The sequence below is a fragment of the Manis javanica genome, chromosome 14 (assembly GCF_040802235.1).
Source record: "Manis javanica isolate MJ-LG chromosome 14, MJ_LKY, whole genome shotgun sequence".
NCBI lineage: Eukaryota > Metazoa > Chordata > Mammalia > Pholidota > Manidae > Manis > Manis javanica.
In genome coordinates this window covers 79,618,792-79,635,905 of record NC_133169.1, presented here as the reverse complement: position 1 = coordinate 79,635,905, position 17,114 = coordinate 79,618,792, and the positions used below count along the sequence as shown (strand labels likewise).

At 46.5% G+C, this 17,114-nt stretch overlaps 1 long non-coding RNA gene across 2 annotated transcripts; it reads right to left on the bottom strand.

The window, feature by feature from the left end:
- Positions 1–330: 330 nt before the first annotated feature.
- Positions 331–16,773, bottom strand: LOC140846256 (uncharacterized). Of its 2 annotated transcripts, none has more exons than XR_012125273.1 (3): positions 16,546–16,773; positions 1,280–1,417; positions 331–835 (listed from the first exon to the last, which is right to left on the bottom strand). It is a non-coding gene; the product is annotated as an uncharacterized lncRNA (long non-coding RNA). The 2 variants fall into 2 exon arrangements; XR_012125274.1 differs by lacking the exon at positions 16,546–16,773 and adding an exon at positions 9,775–9,925.
- Positions 16,774–17,114: the final 341 nt, after the last annotated feature.

Sequence of the window (17,114 nt, the reverse complement as noted above, 5' to 3'; positions counted from 1 at the left end):
GCTTTTATCTTTTTAGTTGCTTCATGTTTTCCAGTTTTCAAATTGGAGTTTTGTTATTTAAAGACTGACATTTTTAGGGCTAAGTATGGACAATGGTGATGTTCCTGTGAGCCCAGCCTGGTCCCGCCCTGAATGCTTGATGTGGCAGCAGTGCCGATGCAGCCATCCTTGCCGGAGAAGCTGCAGTTTGCTTCTCCATCTCCTGCCCTGATGCTTCTCATCCCAGCAAGGCCACTGGGTGCCAGGCAATGGACATACTCTGTCCACATGATGGAAAGACATATTCTTGCCCCCAAGGGGAAAAACAGACTTGTGGGACATTTGCTTTGTAAATATTTAATGTCTTACCAAATATCAGGTACCCAGAGTATCTAGCCAAGGCACTGTGCTCTCTGTGGGCACCCCAGCCCTGCCTCCCAGGGCATGGCCCAGGCTCAGCAACCTTCCCAGCCCCACACTTGGGCCTGGATGGTGGCCATCACCTTCCCAGGTCATGGAGACCCAGAGGTTGAGCTGCTCAGGGGCAGAGGCCTGCAGTAGGAGGGAGCCAGGGTGGCCTTCACAACACTGACAAGACAGGCAGCGTGGTCACAAGGAGGCTAACAGCGGCCCCTAGACTGGAGGAAAGGGCAGGAGGGGCTGAGGAGGTGGTGGGGTGGTGGGGTGGTGGGGTGCGGGGGGTGTTCCATGTGGTAACTGATCCATTTAGAGAAATAGGAGACTTGGGCATAAACGGCAGGATACGTAGGGTATGCACGACCATGGCCCCAGCTCACTACTCCAATCTGCAACCAGATGTGCTCGAATTCACAGATGAGTGGGCCCCCAGAGTCACCTTGGAAAAAAGGAGGCACTTCCTGTGATTGGGGAGTACAGGGCCTGCCACCTCCCTCACAAGAGTGTCCCAGTGCCAATCCTGCTATGACAGGGCTTGGGCCCTGCCACGCACAGCCCCACCTTGCCAGTGCCAAGGCTCTGCTACAGGCAAGCTGCATTCACTGCACCATCTTGCAGGCAGAGACGGGGTGCAGGCATGGCCCCCAGGCAGATGCAGAGCCCTGGGGTCTGACCAGCACTGGGGTCCACTGGGTACTGACCAGGGCCTGTTTCCTGTCAGCATATAAGCCACCCTGGGGTCTCCCACCCAGCTGATGGCCGCATGGTGACATCTCCTGAGCCCCACAGGGCACAGGCCATCTGGGACACCCAAGTGTCCCACTCAAAGCAGGTGAGCATCTGAAAGTCCAGGCTCGGGTCCCTGCCCCAGGGTGGGACATACCTTGCACACAGTTCACATTCCTGAGATTCCCGGCACACAGCATGTCTGGCTGTATGTATGTGTGTCCATAGAGCAGCTGGCACAGGGCTCCCAGGAGGAGAGGCAGCTGTACCTCCTGGAGCCCATCTGAGGAGCGGCCTGTCGGAAAGGAGTGCAGGCCAGTGAGTGGTCCCGCCACGGGGTCCCCCAGGGCTCAACCCAGCCCAAAGGCCCAGGGGGCTTGCCCACAGCTCCTTCTCTTGCTCCTGCTCCCCTCTCTGCCCTGAGGGTCAGGCCTGGGCCGAGGAGTGGAATATAGATGCCGCATGAGGCTGCCTAACGGGGCCGTAAGGGCCACGACCATTTCAGCCCACTGCTTCCCACTACTACAGCTCAGGAGCAAACAGGCCTCTGTCAGCCTGAAACCCCGGGTGCGTGTGAGGGGCCGACGCACAGTGTGTACACAAAACCGGTTCCATCAGCTGAGTCCCTGGGTGATGCTGGGGCTGACACAGTGTGTGTAAGAAAACCACACCAAGCACAACACAGCAACAGCCGGGGTGAAGGGACCTGAAGCCTCCAGTGCGCTGGAGGCAGCCAGAGCGACAGGACCTACAGCCCATCTCAAATTCCCATCAGGCTAACTCAGCCCTACCCTGTCCCACTAATGGCTTGACAGAAGAGAAATGTCCTGTTTTGGTTATGAAGACTTCATTCTTATTTTTCTATGGTGTCTAGCATTCAACCAAAATTTAAAAGATATACACACACATGTGGTGAGAATTAAACAATGGACCCACTATCAGGATAAAACATTGCAGATATAAGCATATATAAGCATATTCCATAAGCAGATATATGGAAACTATAAAAAGAAAGAATCAGTTAGAAATCCTACAAATACAAACAGTATCAGAGATGAAAAATTCCCTCAGGAGGTTCATCAGCAGGCCAGACACAGCTGAGTAAAGAATCAGTGAGCTTGAAGATCGGTTAAAAGAAACTATCCAAACTGAAATACAAAAGGAAAAAGAATGAGGAATAAAGTAGAGCAGATGTTGAACATTTGTGGGACAATAGCAGGCAATGTAATGTATATGGAATTAGTCCCAGAAGAAGTACAGGGTAGAAGAAATATGTGAAGGTATAATGGTCAAGAAATTTCCAAAATTAAAGACAGCAGCCACATATGCACGAAGTTCCGAGGACCCCAAGCCACAAGAAAACAAATACACTTAGAAACACAGTAGTCAAATGGCTGCAAAACAAAGTTGGGAAACATTTGAAGCAGCCAGGGATGGGATATGTTACCTGCAGAAGACCAAAGATAAGAGTTACCAGAGGTTTCTCATCAAAACCTGCGCAGGCCAGAAGAAAATGAAGCATTCTCTTGAAAATAAAAACAAAGCAATAAAACTGCCCAGAATTCTCTGTCTCACAGAACCATCTCTCAAAATCAAGGTGAAATAAAGACTACTTCAAACACACCTGTAATTCTTACTCATTGCTGGCTGACATGTAAAATGGGAGAGCTACTTTGGAAAATCCTTTGCAGTTTCTCAGAACCGCATGACCAAGTAAGTTCACTGCTATATGTATGCCAGCAGGAGTGACAATGCATGTGTAGGAAGCCATCAAAGAATGTTCTTAAGATTTTTATTCACAGTAGCCCCAAACTGCAACAACCCAAATGCAAGTCAACAAAAGAATGGGTAAATGAATGTTGGCACAGTCATGCAATGAAATAAACCTCAACGATAAATAAAAAGGAACCAGTGATACATGCAAAACATGAATACAACTTGAGATCATATTGAGTAAGGAATACAAAACACAAGTACACCCTCTATTATTGCACTTATATGGAATCCAAAAATATAAATTAATTAATCAGAATAATAGTTGCCTTAGAAGAAAGAGTTTGGCTGCAAAGCAGTACGGGGCAACTTTTTGGGATGATGAAATGTTCTGTCTTGATGAATGTTTCATGAATATTTGCATAAAAAAAGAAACTGGACAAGTAACATTTGTGGATTTCACAATATGTAAATTATATCTCAAATAAATGCAGAATATAGGCAGCAGACAAAATTAAGGCATTTTCATATGAAGGATGAGAGTTCACTATAAATATTCTGCTTTGAAACATATTTTAAAAACAAGGTGAAATTCACATAAAATTAAGCATATTAAGTTGTACAATCAGTGGCATTTAGTACATTCACTGTGTTGTTCAACAGTCACCACTATCTAGTTCCATAACATTTTCATCACCCCAAAAGCAACTCCTGGGCTCTGTCACAAATCTGCTCTCTCTCTCTATGGATTTACCTATTCTACATATTTCATAAGCATAATCACATAATGTAAGGAATTCTGCATGTAGTTGTTTTTGCTGAGCATAGTATTGTCAAGACTCATGAAACTTGTTTTATTCCACCAAGTAGTATCCCAATGTATGTATATGCCACAGTTGTGTATCAGTTCTTCTGCTGATGGACACTGGGTTGTTTCCACATTTTGGTGAAATTCCACCTTGTGAATAATGCTGCTATGAACATGCATGTACATGTACTTGTTTGTATGTCCATTTTCATTTTTTTCCCCCAAGTCTTGAGGTAAAATTGACAATTAAAAAATTGTATATATTTAAGGTGCACAACTTGATGATTTGATACATTGTGAAATAATCACCACAACAGGCTAATATATCCATCACCTCATATAGTCACCATTTTCTTTTTCTTTTGTGGTGGGAACACTTGGAATATACATCTCAGTAATGTAAAATATATAATAGAGTATTGTTAACTGGGGTCACATTATGATGTATCAGGTCTATTCTGTTCCATTTGTTTATTTGTCTATCTTTATGCCAACCCATACTGTTTTGTTTACTGTAGCTTTGTAATACATTTTGAAATCATCTTTGCTCATCTTACTCAAGATAATTTTGGCCATTCAGGGTCTTCTGTAGTCCCACATGAGTTTTAGAATATTTTCTTTGTTTCTGTAAATAATGTCATTGGGATTTTGATAGGGATTGCACTCAGTCTGTAGATCACTTCTGGTAGTATGGACATTTTAATAATATTATTTCTTCTAATCTATGAACATGCACTGTCTTTCCACTTACCTATATCTTCTTTAATTTTCTCCATCAATGTTCTATAATTTTGTGTACAAGCCTTTCACCTCTTTGGTTAAGTTTATTCCTAAGTATTTTATTCATTTTGTTGATATTATGAATGGGATTGTTTCCTTAATCCCCTTTTTGAATAGCTCATTATGTATAGAAACATAACTGATTTTTGTATGTTGATTTTATATGCTGTAACTTTACTGAATTAATTAGTTCTAACACAGTTTTGTTGTTGAATCTTTAAGATTTTCTACATACATGATCATGTCATATGCAAACAGAGAAAATTTTACTTCTTTCTTTTCAATCTGGTTGCCTCTTATTTCCCTTTTGTGTCCAATTGTCCGGGTTAGGACTTCTACTACTCTGTTGGAAAGATGTGTCAGGAATGGTTATCCTTACCTTGTACTAGATCTTAGAGGGACAGCTTCAGTTTTCCCCCATTGACAATGATGTTGTGAGCTTTTCTTACATGGCTCTTACAATGTTGAGGTAAGTTCCTTCTACACGGACTTTATTGAGAGTTTTGATCATGTATCTATATTGAACTGTGTCAGATGCTTTTCTACATCTATTGAGATGGTTGGTGGGTTTTTTTTTCTTTCATTTGGTTAATGTGGTATATCACACTGATTGGTTTGCATATGTCGAACCATGCTTGTATCCTAAAGATAGATCCCACTTAGCCATGGTATATGATGCTTTTAATGTGTGGTTTGCTAGTATTTTATTGAGGATCATCGCATCTACATTCAGTAGGAACACTGGCCTTTAGTTTTCTTTTCTTGTAGTTTTTGTGTGGTTTTGGTATTAGGGTCATGCTGGACTCATGAAATGATTTTGCAAGTGTTTTCCCTTCTGTTTTTTCGAAAGAGTTTAAAAAGGATTGATATTAATTTTTCCTTGAATGTTTAATAGAATTGATGAAGAGATTTTTGATCACTGATTCTTTCTCCTTATATTGTTGGTCTGTTTGGACTTTCTAATTCATGTTTTTTTATAGGTTGGTAGGTTGTTTCTTGGAATTTATCAGTCTCTTGTAGCTCACTCAATTTGTTGGTGTATAATTGTTCACAATAGACCCTCAAAATCCTTTTATCTCTGTGACATGTTTTAATGTCTCCTCTTTCATTTCTAATTTGGGTATTTCTGATATTCTGTATTTGAGTCTTTCTTAATGCATCTAAAAGTTTGTTGATTTTGTTTTTCTTTTAAAAAAAGCAACTCAGTTTTGCTGATTTTTTCTGTTTATTCTCTATTTGGTTTGTTTCTGCTCTAATCTTTATTATTTCCTTGATTCTGTGAACTTTAGGCTTTGTTTTTTCTTCTTCTAGTTCCTCGAGCTGTAAAGTTAGGTTGTTTATTATAATCTTTTGTATTTTTTAATGTAGGTATTTATTGCTATAAACTTTCCTCTTAATACTGCTTTTAGTGTGTCCCTTAAGTTTTGGTATGTTATGTTTTCATTTTCATTTGTCTGAAGATACTGTTTAAATTCCATTTTTTTCTCTTTGACCCAATTGCTATTCATGAGTGTGTTCTTCAGTGTCTTCATCCTTCGCAGCTGCTGTAACAAAATAGCACAAACTGGGTGGCTTATAAATAGTAGAAATGTATTTCTTACAGTTCCAGAGGCTGGAAGCCCAAGATCAACATGCCAGCATGGTGGCGGTGATGGGGCACTTCTACTGAGAAGTTCGTGGCACTGTTGTAAGGCACAGGGCTGGGGAGGTGGCAGCTGCTCTGGCCACAGGGCTGTGCAGTGGGGAGTAGCTCTTCTCTAGGGAAGTGCAGAGGCACCACCTTCCTGGGGAGGCGGCACAGCAGCATGGACTCTGGGGCAGCTACGTCAACCTCAGCAAAGGCTTTAAGGCTCCTCAGTGGTGAATCATGTGGGTGTCCATGGTGGTGGCATAGGTTCCCCTGCTTTCCTTTTTCCTGTGGAGTGAGATCACAGCTGACGGGATCCCTCCTGGCACCAAGATGTGCCAGGCTGGGGGATGGGGTGATGCAGGTAAAATGCCACCTACGCTTTCCCCTGCGGCCAGTCTTGGTGTCTGCTCGGGTGGCCTGCTGCAGCTTCTTCCCTGCCCTTCTGTGCTCTCCCAGAGCTACTGCATTGCTAGGTAGGTGTTGATTTTTTGCGGGGGAGACAGGGATGAGCTTCCACACTGCCTCATCTGTCTTCTTGCTGATGTCACTCTTGTTTTCAATTTTTTTGACTTTATACCTAGGAGTGGAGTTGTTATACATGATAATTGGGCCATGGGGTAATTCTATGTTTAACTTTTTAAGGAAGTGACAAACTGTTTCCATAGGGATGATACCATTTTACACTCCCACCAGCAATGCATCTGGGTCCTAGCCTCTCCATGCTCTTGCCAATACTTAGCTTTTCCTTTTAAAATTATAACCGTTCTAGTTGGGATGAAGCGGTCCCTCACTGATTTCCATTTCCCTAATGACTAATGATGTTGAGCATCTTTTCATGCTCATGTTATCTTTGGAGAAATACCAATTCAAGTCTTGATTTTTTAAAAATTGGGTCATCTATCTTTTTGTCGTTGAGTTACAGGGATACGTGACCTTATCAGGTAAAGGATTTGCAAATACTTTCTCCCATTTTTTCACTTTTTTGATAGACAAACATTTTTAATTTTTATGAAGTCTATTTCACCAATTTTTATTTTGTTGCTTGTAGTTTTGTTGTCATTTCTAAGAATCCATTGCTAAATTCCAAGGTCATGATTTCTTGAACTATGTCTTTATATTAGTTTCCTTGGGTTGCCATTACAAAGTACCACAACTGGGTGGCTTCAAATAACAGAAATCTATTCTTCCATAGTTTTGGAGGCTTGAAGGCTGAAATCAAGGTGTCAGCAGGGTCATGCTCCCTCTTAATCCCTCTTGGCCTCTTCCTAGCTTCTTGTGGTTGCCAGCGTCCTTGGATTTCCTTGGCTTCAGATGCATCAATCCAATCTCTGCTTCTTCCATCACATGGAATTCTCTATGTCTGTGTCTGTCTCTTCTCTTACAAGGACACCATATTGGAATGGCCCCCCTAAGGTCCTCCTTTTAACTTGATTACATTTGCAAAGACCTTATTTCCAAAAAGGAAATGCTTGCATGCTGGTGGTAACAACTTCAACAACTTCAACATACGTTTTTGGGAGATATAATTTAACCCACAATTGCTTATTTCTAAGAGCTTTATACTTTGAAGTGATATATTTAGGTCTTCAATATATCTGTCGCATTTTTTGTATATGGTATGAAATAGGGGTCCAATTCATTTTTTTGCATGTGAACATTCAGGTGTCCTACCACCATCTGTTTAACAAACTATTCTTTCCCCATTGAGTGGACTTGATGTCGTTGTGAACTCAATTGGCCATAGATGTATGGGTTTATTTCTGGGCTTGTGATTCTATTCCATTGGTTTGCCTTTAAGGCAGTACCACACTGTTTTGATTATTGTAGCTTTGTAGTAAGTTTTGAAATCAAGAAGTGTGAGTGCATCCAACTTTGGTCTTTCTTTTTCAAGATCATTTTGGCTATTCCACATTCCTTCCAATTCCACACGAGTGTGAAAATCAGCTTCCATATTGACAAAAAAGGCAGTGGAATTTTGAGAGATTGCATTAAATATGTAGATCACTGGTGTTGACATCTTAATAATATTAAGTATTTCAACCCATGAACATGAGCTGTCTTTACATTTAGGTCTTTTAAAATTTCTTTCAGCAAAGTTTTGTAGTTTTCAGTATATATCCTTTACTATAAATTTATGCATACATAGTATTTATTTTAAATGATATGGAATTTTAATTCTTTTTCAATTGTTCACTGAAGATATATAGAAACACAAATGAGTTTCCGTACTTTGTATCTTCCGAGGAAACTTTACATTTCACTTGAGCTATTTTATGGCCATAAAATTGTTAGTAAATATCCCTTATTAGCCTTTCAGCACTCACACTGGTGACCCTCTTTATTCCTGATATTGGTAGCTTCTAACAGGCTGTTGTCATGAAGACCACAGCTTCTTTGTATTCTACTTTGCTACATGTTCTCTCAATTTGTGATAATTTCACATTGATCCTTTTTTTGTTACTGGGTTGTAAAGCAGAATATTCTCACTCATATATGGAGGATAATCTTTACTTAAAGTCCACCAATTGTAAATGTTAATCATACCTACAAAATGTCTTCACCACAACATCAAGACATCTGCACAAACAGTTGGACCCCATAGCCTAGACAACCAAGTTGGCATGTCAAATTAACCATGACAGTCCATCCTGGGTCAACTTGCTGCCATACACATCTCCCTAATACATACCTAATCTCAAAATAAAGACAGTAATGAAGTCATACTTGTGCCTAACATAATAGTACCATCCAGAATACAACTGAAAATGCCCTAATTCTTTAGGGTTGGCTTGTGTATTTAAATTATCAACAAGTGAACATTTTAAACCACTCTTTCCCAGTTCCTCAGGTTATTTCTCCTGTCTGACTGCTGGGCCTATTCATTTCAATACTGGGTTATACAGCAGCTTAGTGCCTTCATGGGGGATGCATCTGGGGTTGTCCCCCCAAAAATGGGGTGATTTGAGGGTGGACTGTGTATGTATATGTTCGTTGTGAATTTTATGTATCTATAAACTACTATTTTTAACTGTTTTAGTAAGACATGCATTGTGTGTATAATGTATTTTTGTGGGATGCAGTTTTGGGGGGCATTTCTGCTTTTATCCTCTCCCTGATTCACCCTTTCCAGTTGGGAGGGAGGTCCATGCTGTAGACATAGGACATTTGTGGTGTCATGTAAAGGCTGGTCACACAGAGCCCCTCTTCTCATTTCAAGCTGCATTGCTCGGCTCTCGCGTGGTATCTGGGGAAGGAGCAGAGCCTCATTCCTGTGTGCCAAGGACTCATGGAGTTCTGGTGCTACAGGTCAAATGCTGGAACCCTCATTTGTAAATTACTAAGGAATCTATTAATATCTCAAATAGTCACCACTCAGTAAAGACTGTTCTCTTTTGCATCCACTTCCTGGGAATCTTGCAGCACATCAGTGTGCTTCACAACCACCTCCCTTCAAGGCTGTCCATGCCCTGTCCTCAGGGGTTCTGACACCCTGAACTCTCTCACTCAATCTGCTCCAGACCCTGGCTGGAGTGTTCCTGCTTGCGGATGGCCCTCACCCTTCAGAAAGTCCATGTGGTTGGCAGAAGGCAAAGAGCATTTGGAGAAGCAAGCCCAGCACTTCTGAAAATGTGGGAAGTGGCCTGGGAAAGAAGGTCTTGGGGAAGGTGGGTGGGCCTCTCACATCACTGTGAAAATGAGTTAGCCACCCGTGTGGACTTACCCGCAGTGCCAAGGCCTGCATGCCCACTGCACTGGGTTCAAGAGGTGGGTAGTGACAGCACTTGCAGCGCCATGATGGCCCACCTATGTAGCTGGTGATGCTGATGAAGCATAAAGATAGAGCATGTTTCCATTCACCCCAGAGCAGTGCGGGCCAGGTCATCACTCCAGTTTGTACCATTTTCTGGGAAGAAAGAAGGAATTTTCTTTGAGCTGGGGAAGGGGCGGGTATGCCTGTCTCCTGCAGCCACATCTCAGCCCCTGGATTCACAGCCATGTGCCCAGCATGGCTATCTGGGAGGTGGCCAAGGTCTGATCTTGCCTGCCTGCGTACATGTGGCAAGCAGCTCCACTTGTTTCCCTCCGGACGTTCCTGCCCTGGAGACATGTCTTACCCCTCTCCACCCTCCACTGGGACAGGGTCCAGGGGTGATGGTTCTCTGATACAGAGCTTGCTGGCACTGTCCTGCAGAGGTGGAAGCCCCATAGGACATAGGATTTCTGGTCTGTAGAAATGCTGTTGCCTTTCTTCAATACCCTTTTCCTTTAGCTGGTAGCCCTGGGCTACTCTCACTCGTGCTGGGGCCTCAGGACTCTGGCACCCCTGCTGGGATAGGGGTCTGCCTTTTCTGCCTGCTCTTTCTTGCTTTAGGCGAGTCCCTACAGGTGCTTTCCTGGCATCCAGACCAGAGTGTGGAGTGCTGTTCCTGGACCTGTGCTTGGCATTCCATGTTTATCAAATGCAAGTGCCTGTTTGGTGAAAGAAATCCCTTAAAAGCTAAAGTACTAGAAGCATGAGCTCACACCTCTCATCTTTGCACTGCTACCACCCTCCATGGGTGGACCTCATCCACAGGAAATCTTTGTTCTGCCACTGGGCACAGTGTGTGTCATCTTGGACTCTTCCTGGGTGAAGGTATACAGTTTGCTAAAGTGAGCCCCAGGATACAGGTGCAATTCTATCTCCTGTGGAGATGGAATGAATGCCTGCTGGCAGAGGGGCTCAGGGCAAGCAGAAACTTGAGGTGCAGCCAGCAGACCCAGAAAGCTCACCACGACAGAGTGGATATGAGGCATGCTAGGGCAAGTGCTTTCATGTGCCAAGCCTTCCATGTGCACCTGCTGTTCATGGTGGATACAGGGTGCCTCCATTCTCACTTCTCAAACAGGAGCACAGCAGTTCAGACCCAGCATGGCTGGAGTAGATGAGTCAGTGCCTAGCAGAGCCAGACAAGCTCCCAAACAGTGCCCAGTAGAAGCTGACAGCCAGCATCTTCTCCTAGTCCCGGTTTCAGATGCACGCCCTGAGCTTCTCCCATCTGTGCTGTCTGCTGCCTGCTTTGTTGTTTTTGGGTATTCTCCACCCACTTAGGTAATTTTCCTTATGTTTCCCCTTTACTAATATATACCAACAATGTATCTATGACAACCATTATTAAATACCTTCCTACCCCATTGAAATGAGCTTGTCTCTCTCATAGTCTACTAATGTGAATTGTATATATTATATAGCAATGTTATCCCATCATTTGCCAAACTTCATCAAAAGTAAAAACTGTGCCTCATATGATAGCACAAATAAGTGAAACAATAACACACAAAATGGGAGAAAATATGTATATCTCATAGCTGATTATGGATTAATCAGAATACACTAAGAGCTTCTAAAACTCAACAACAAAATACAGACAACCCAGTTCAAAAATGGGTGCATAACTTGAATAGACACTTTTCCAAAGGAGACAAAGGAATGGCAACATGCACACAGAAAGGTGCTCAACATCAGTAATACTCAGGGAATCACAAATCAAACCCACACGAGATACCTCCTTACCCATTAGGATGGCCAGATAAAAAAGCAAAAGTGACCGTAAGTAGTGGTGAGGATTCGAGAACCTAGAGCCCCGTGCAGGGCAAGTGGGCGTGGAAAGTGGAGAACAGCTGGGTGGTTCCTCGGGATAATATCTTGCTGCCAGCACCAACTGCACTAAACCCTGCAGACTCCACTGAGTGGATGTGGCCTTGGACCTTTCTGAACACCAGGCAATGAATGACTGTGATCCCTGAGACAGGAAATAAGTGGATCAGCTCCAGGATTGTCTCAGCTTCCAGGCCACAGCACAGGGAGAAGGAACTCCACTGGAAGCTGGAGGACCTGAGTTGGGGGACACCCAGGTGTTCAAGTTCTCAGGAAAGAGAAGAAGAGTGGTGGTGTGGAAGGAGAACTCTGGAGAGTTTCAGGGGGTCCCCTCAGGGTTCTGCTGAGTACTGATCCACATAGCATGATCTAAAACTGCCCAAGAGTGGGCAAAGACCCAGTGGCACGAGAAGGAGTGGCATTCCCAGCTCATACAGGGCCGGGGGTGATGCCTGGTCCCACCAGCCAGCGATGCGAGCTCATACCTCACAGAGCACTGTGTGAGCACCCATGCAGGGCTGGTCTCAGCAGGGGGGAACAGCTAGCACTGCACCAAGCACGGCACACACCCACACAACAAGCCTGAAAAGCAAGACCTGGAAGATCTCAATATCCTTATTCCAGTAACTTGAAATCATCCCAGAATGAAGCTTAGGAAGTTGTGTGGGAAGACTAACAAGGTAAAATTCACAATGTCTGGCACACACTCAAAGAGTGGGGGGACACAACCCATAGTGAGAATTTAAAAAAAATGAAAACAGCATATCTTGGTGAGGATGTAGAGAAACTGGAACCCTTGTGCACTGATGGTAGGAATGTAAAAAGGATGCAGCCACTGTGGAAAGGAGCATGGCGGTTCCTCAAAACACTACCTGTAGGACTACCACATGAATCGCCATGTGATCCACCCATTCCACTTCCAAGGTAACAGGCACAGATACACCCGAGTTCATGGCAGGGTCCTTCCCAGCAGCCAGGACGTGGCCTGTGCCTACAGCATGTTATCTAGCCTTAAAGAGGAAGGTGCTCCCGACAGCGCTGCAGTAGTGATATGCCTTGGAAACACACTAAATGACATGGCACAGATACCATACCATCCCACTTTAAATATTTTGGAAATTAAAAAAATATCCTGTATGGCCAGAATGTAGGAGCATCTTACTGGGGAGTTTTGCTTTATCATTATGGCCAGTGCATGCACCTCCAGTTAGCACTATATATAGACCCTTCAGTAACCCCCAGAGGGAGAGGAGTAAAAGCATGGTAGACTAGACATGGATGGGACCCCCTTCCTGTGGATGCATCCCCGGGGTCCCCTGACAAACAGAAGAACCCCCTTCCTGCTGCAGTCCTGTCACAGGACCACTCTCTTGCATGCATCCTACCTGATGGACAAGATTTGCCTATGTTGGTGTCATTAAAACATGTGTCTTATCGCCCCTAAGGTCTTTGTGGATTGGGAACTTCCTCTGGCTTGAGGATTATTATAATCTTTGTTCAAAATCTTGTATCTTAATTTATGTTATTATCTCTAAGTTGTTGTTACCCTCCGTTGCTGTTGTGGAATCTGGTGACAATGCTCCAGCTTTCTTGCACAGGGACCATTGTGGAAGATTGAAAGCGTGTAGATTGTTTACTGTTTTTACTTTGTCTTCTGATAACATAGGCATTTTTAAAGTACTTTATGTTTTGAAAGACATTTGTTTCTTTTACTCTTGGAGGGGTGGAGTGTGGGGAAGTTGGGCTTCCTATGGCCCGGATCCTCACTGAACTTAAGCCACGGGATGTTGTAACTGGCCTGTTGCTAGGCTGTCACTTTACACCTTTAGGCCATAAGCTATTATTGTGCTATATAGAGAGCTCAGGCCAGCTCTCTGCGCGGAGGCAGAGACGCTAGTGCTCGACCTACCGCTGGCGAACAAGTCAGGTAATAAGCCCTTTCACCCCAAGAACATCCTACTGTCATTCCTTTGGTCACACTGAACCCATAGCTAACTTGCCCAGGGCTGAAACCCATTGGCAAGACAGGCCCAGAGGCAGAGACCAGCTTTCTGCACAGAGACTCGCTCTGAGTGGATGGGATTTTAGTGACTGACCTGCCACCATGGGAATAAAATTGTTTATATTAACCCTCCACCCCAAGAATGTTCTACTGCCATTTCTTTGGTCACATTGAATCCATGGTGAACTTGCTCGGGGCTGAAACCCATTGGCAAGACACTTGATAAAGGTCCTGTAGTGGGAGGTGGATGGTGGTTGGGCAGGACTGGGGAAGCCTGAACCCTGAACCCTAGGTTAGCACACAAGTTGTGGAAGATCCACTGAAGCTCGGAGGATGGTAAGCCCAGACTGGAGGCTGGAGAGAGCTGGCACCTGGTGTCCCAGGGGTCCATCTGATCTAAGCCCAGCACCTGGACCCAGGGCACTGTGAGGCCCCAGAAAGCAGAGTCTGCAGAGGTTCTAGAGGTCAGGGCTCCTGCAGCCTTGGGTTGGGGCTTAGGAGCATGGGCAGCTGATTGAGGGCCCAGGGCTGGGGCCTGGGGTCATGGAGGCACAGCTTCAGGCTGGCCACCTCCGGCGTGCCCGCCCCCAGCACCCAGCTGGGCCTCCATCACCCTGCTGGCCCCAGCCGGCAGGGTAACAAGGCCCCTGGTGAAGGAGGGCCCTGAGAAGCCGTCCTGCTTGCCCCAACTGTGGGCTGCTCCACAGCAAGTGATTGCTGTCCCAGGGGCTCACAGTCACATGGGTGTGCAGGAGGTGGCAAGCAGTGCTGGGCATCCAGGTGCATGGATGTGAACTGGTCACCTTCCTGGGTTGCAGGTTGGCCAGAGGTCTGGAGAGGCTGCACCCCACCTCGGAGAAGGCCTGGCCCTGGGAAAGGTCCTGCCTGGCTCTGCAGGCCCACTGCCTGGGGCTGTGAATAAGGCCCACTTAACAGCGGGGTGCCATCCATCCTTTCCCAGGTGCTGACCTCTCCATAGCTCTGAATAAAATCACCAGTTCTGTATACCCAACACTATTTCTGTAGATGGATTATATTTAACACAGCTGTGGTCAGAAGGCCAGCAGTGAGAGGATGGTGATACTGTCAAATTCTCCTTAAAAAGCTGTATTAGCTTAAACTCTCACAGACACTGCCAGAGTTTTCTAGAAGAATCTGAGCTGCTTACAGCAATAGCCAGACATGCACAAATTTGCCTGTCTCAAGACAGCATGCTGAGTATTATGTATTATTGTTTTTTACATATTATTATTTCAAAAAGCTTTGCCATTTTATCTCAAAAGTCTGCAAACTGGCTTGCACCTGTTTTTGGATGTCCATCCAGATAAGCACGGTTTTCACCTTAAAATGGTAGGATAGGAGAGTATTTTCCGACACACAAAAATTGTATTAAACTCAAATATCAGTGTGCATGATGGAAAGCCTGTCCCCTTACCCCAATGTCCCCTCCTGCAGTATCCCAACTGTCCCCACAGCCTGCCTCTTCACCCCATGTCCCCCATGCACCCCAACTGTACCCACAGCCTTCCCCTCACCCTCATGTCCCCTTCTGTACCCCAGCTGTACTCACAACCTACCCTTTCACTTCCTGCCCCTTCCTACACCCCAACTGTACCCATAGCCTGCCTCTTCACCCCATGTCTCATCAGCACCCCAGCTGTCCCCACAGCCTGCCCATTTACCCCATGTCCCCTCCTGTACCCCAGCAGTCTCCACCACCTGTCCCTCATGCCCATGTCCCCTCCTGAATCCCAACTGATCCCATAGCATGCCCCCACACCCCCATGTCCTTCTGTACTCCAACTGTCCTCAAAGTCTGACCCTTTACCCCACATTCCCTCCTGTACCCCAAATGTTCCCACAGCCTGCTCCTCATCTCCATGTCCCTTCCTGAACCCCACTAATTCCACAACCTGCTGTTCACCCCCATGTGCACTCCTGTACCCCACCTGACCCCAGAGACCTGACCCCTGACCCCCATGGGTCCCCTGCACCCCATCTGTCCCTCATGGGTGTATCTCTTCACCCCACATCCCCCTTGCCCTCCAACTGTCTCCACAGCCTGCCCCTCACGCTCACGTCTCACCTGTACCTCCATCTGCCCCCTGCCCTGGGGCCCACCCACACCTTGGGCCCTGCCCTTGGGCACACTACCCAACCTTTATGCCTGAGATCACCCCTGAGAGCTGCCTGCAGGTCAGGGGTAGGCCACACCTCTGAGGCCCCGAAGGATGGGTATGTCCCTGAGACAGTATCGGGGCACAACAAGAGGTCAAGTGGTCCTGGGTACTGGGGTCAGCCCCCGGTGTGCTGACTGCTACCCCTCAGTGCCAAATGGGTCTGCAGTGTGTCCCTCCCCGAACCTCATCTGCAGCCCCCTGCCAGGCCCAGTCCAGTCCTCAGCCCTCTCCAGGAGGGCTCAGCCACACTAGAGTCCCCCCAACCTGTAACCCCATGCCTACCCAGCCTCCCCTCCTCTGCCCTGGCTGGCCCCCGTGGCCCTCCAGACACCATATGGAAACACCACAACGCCCTGCTCCAGCCTGGCCACCTAGGAGGCCAGCAGGATCCTGAGAAATGAGACCAGTATGTTGTGGTGAGTCCCCAAGTTTGGGGAGGGCTTGTCATGCAGCAAGAGCCAATGGGCGCACAGGAAGGGGCAGTACGTGATGCCCGCGAGGGCGCCTGGGCCCAGTCTTCTGCTGCCCACACCACAGCTGTGTTCCCCCCGAGAACTGGCCCTCAGCTCCCGGCTGGAGGATTGTTCCCTAAGTGTTCTGTGCCCGGGGAGACTGGCTGGGGAGAAAGGCTCCCTCCCAAGAACCCTCGTCTGAGGGCATGCTGGGGGTTACCTTAGCAGGAGGAAGCCAGCCAGGGACTCACATAGGCCTTGTCCTGGGCTCCTGGGCAAGGAAGGCTGGGCTGGAGGTGCTGGGGCCCCAGCTGCAGTCTTCCCAGAGAAGCTCTGGGTGCAGGCTGCTTGGGGCCTCAGTTTCCCCACTGGAAAGGGAGGGGCTCACCAGGTTTTCCTGGGAGATGACGTGAGCTGAGTACGTGGCCTGTTCTTCCAGACAACCTCCCCTCCCACAGCTGGTTCCTATTACAGCGCAGCGCCCCTGGTTAAGTGAACTTGTCAGGCAAAAGGGAAACCCGATCACCCCACATTCCAGCCCCAAGTGGGCAGCAGGCTGGCGGCAGCCTTCTCGGCCGGCCTCTCTGGAGGGCGGGGCTCCGGGGAAGAAAAGCCTGGATGCAGCCCATTCTTTCAGCAGAAACTATGTGGCTAGCCCCTCACAAGGCCTGGCTCCGGGGCCACTGGGCTTTGGCTGGGGCCCTGAGTGGGGCTTGGCAGCAGCCTGTCTTCCCACCCAGCAGGGTGATGAGGTTCTGATGGATTCAGGGGGTGGACACCAGCCCGTCC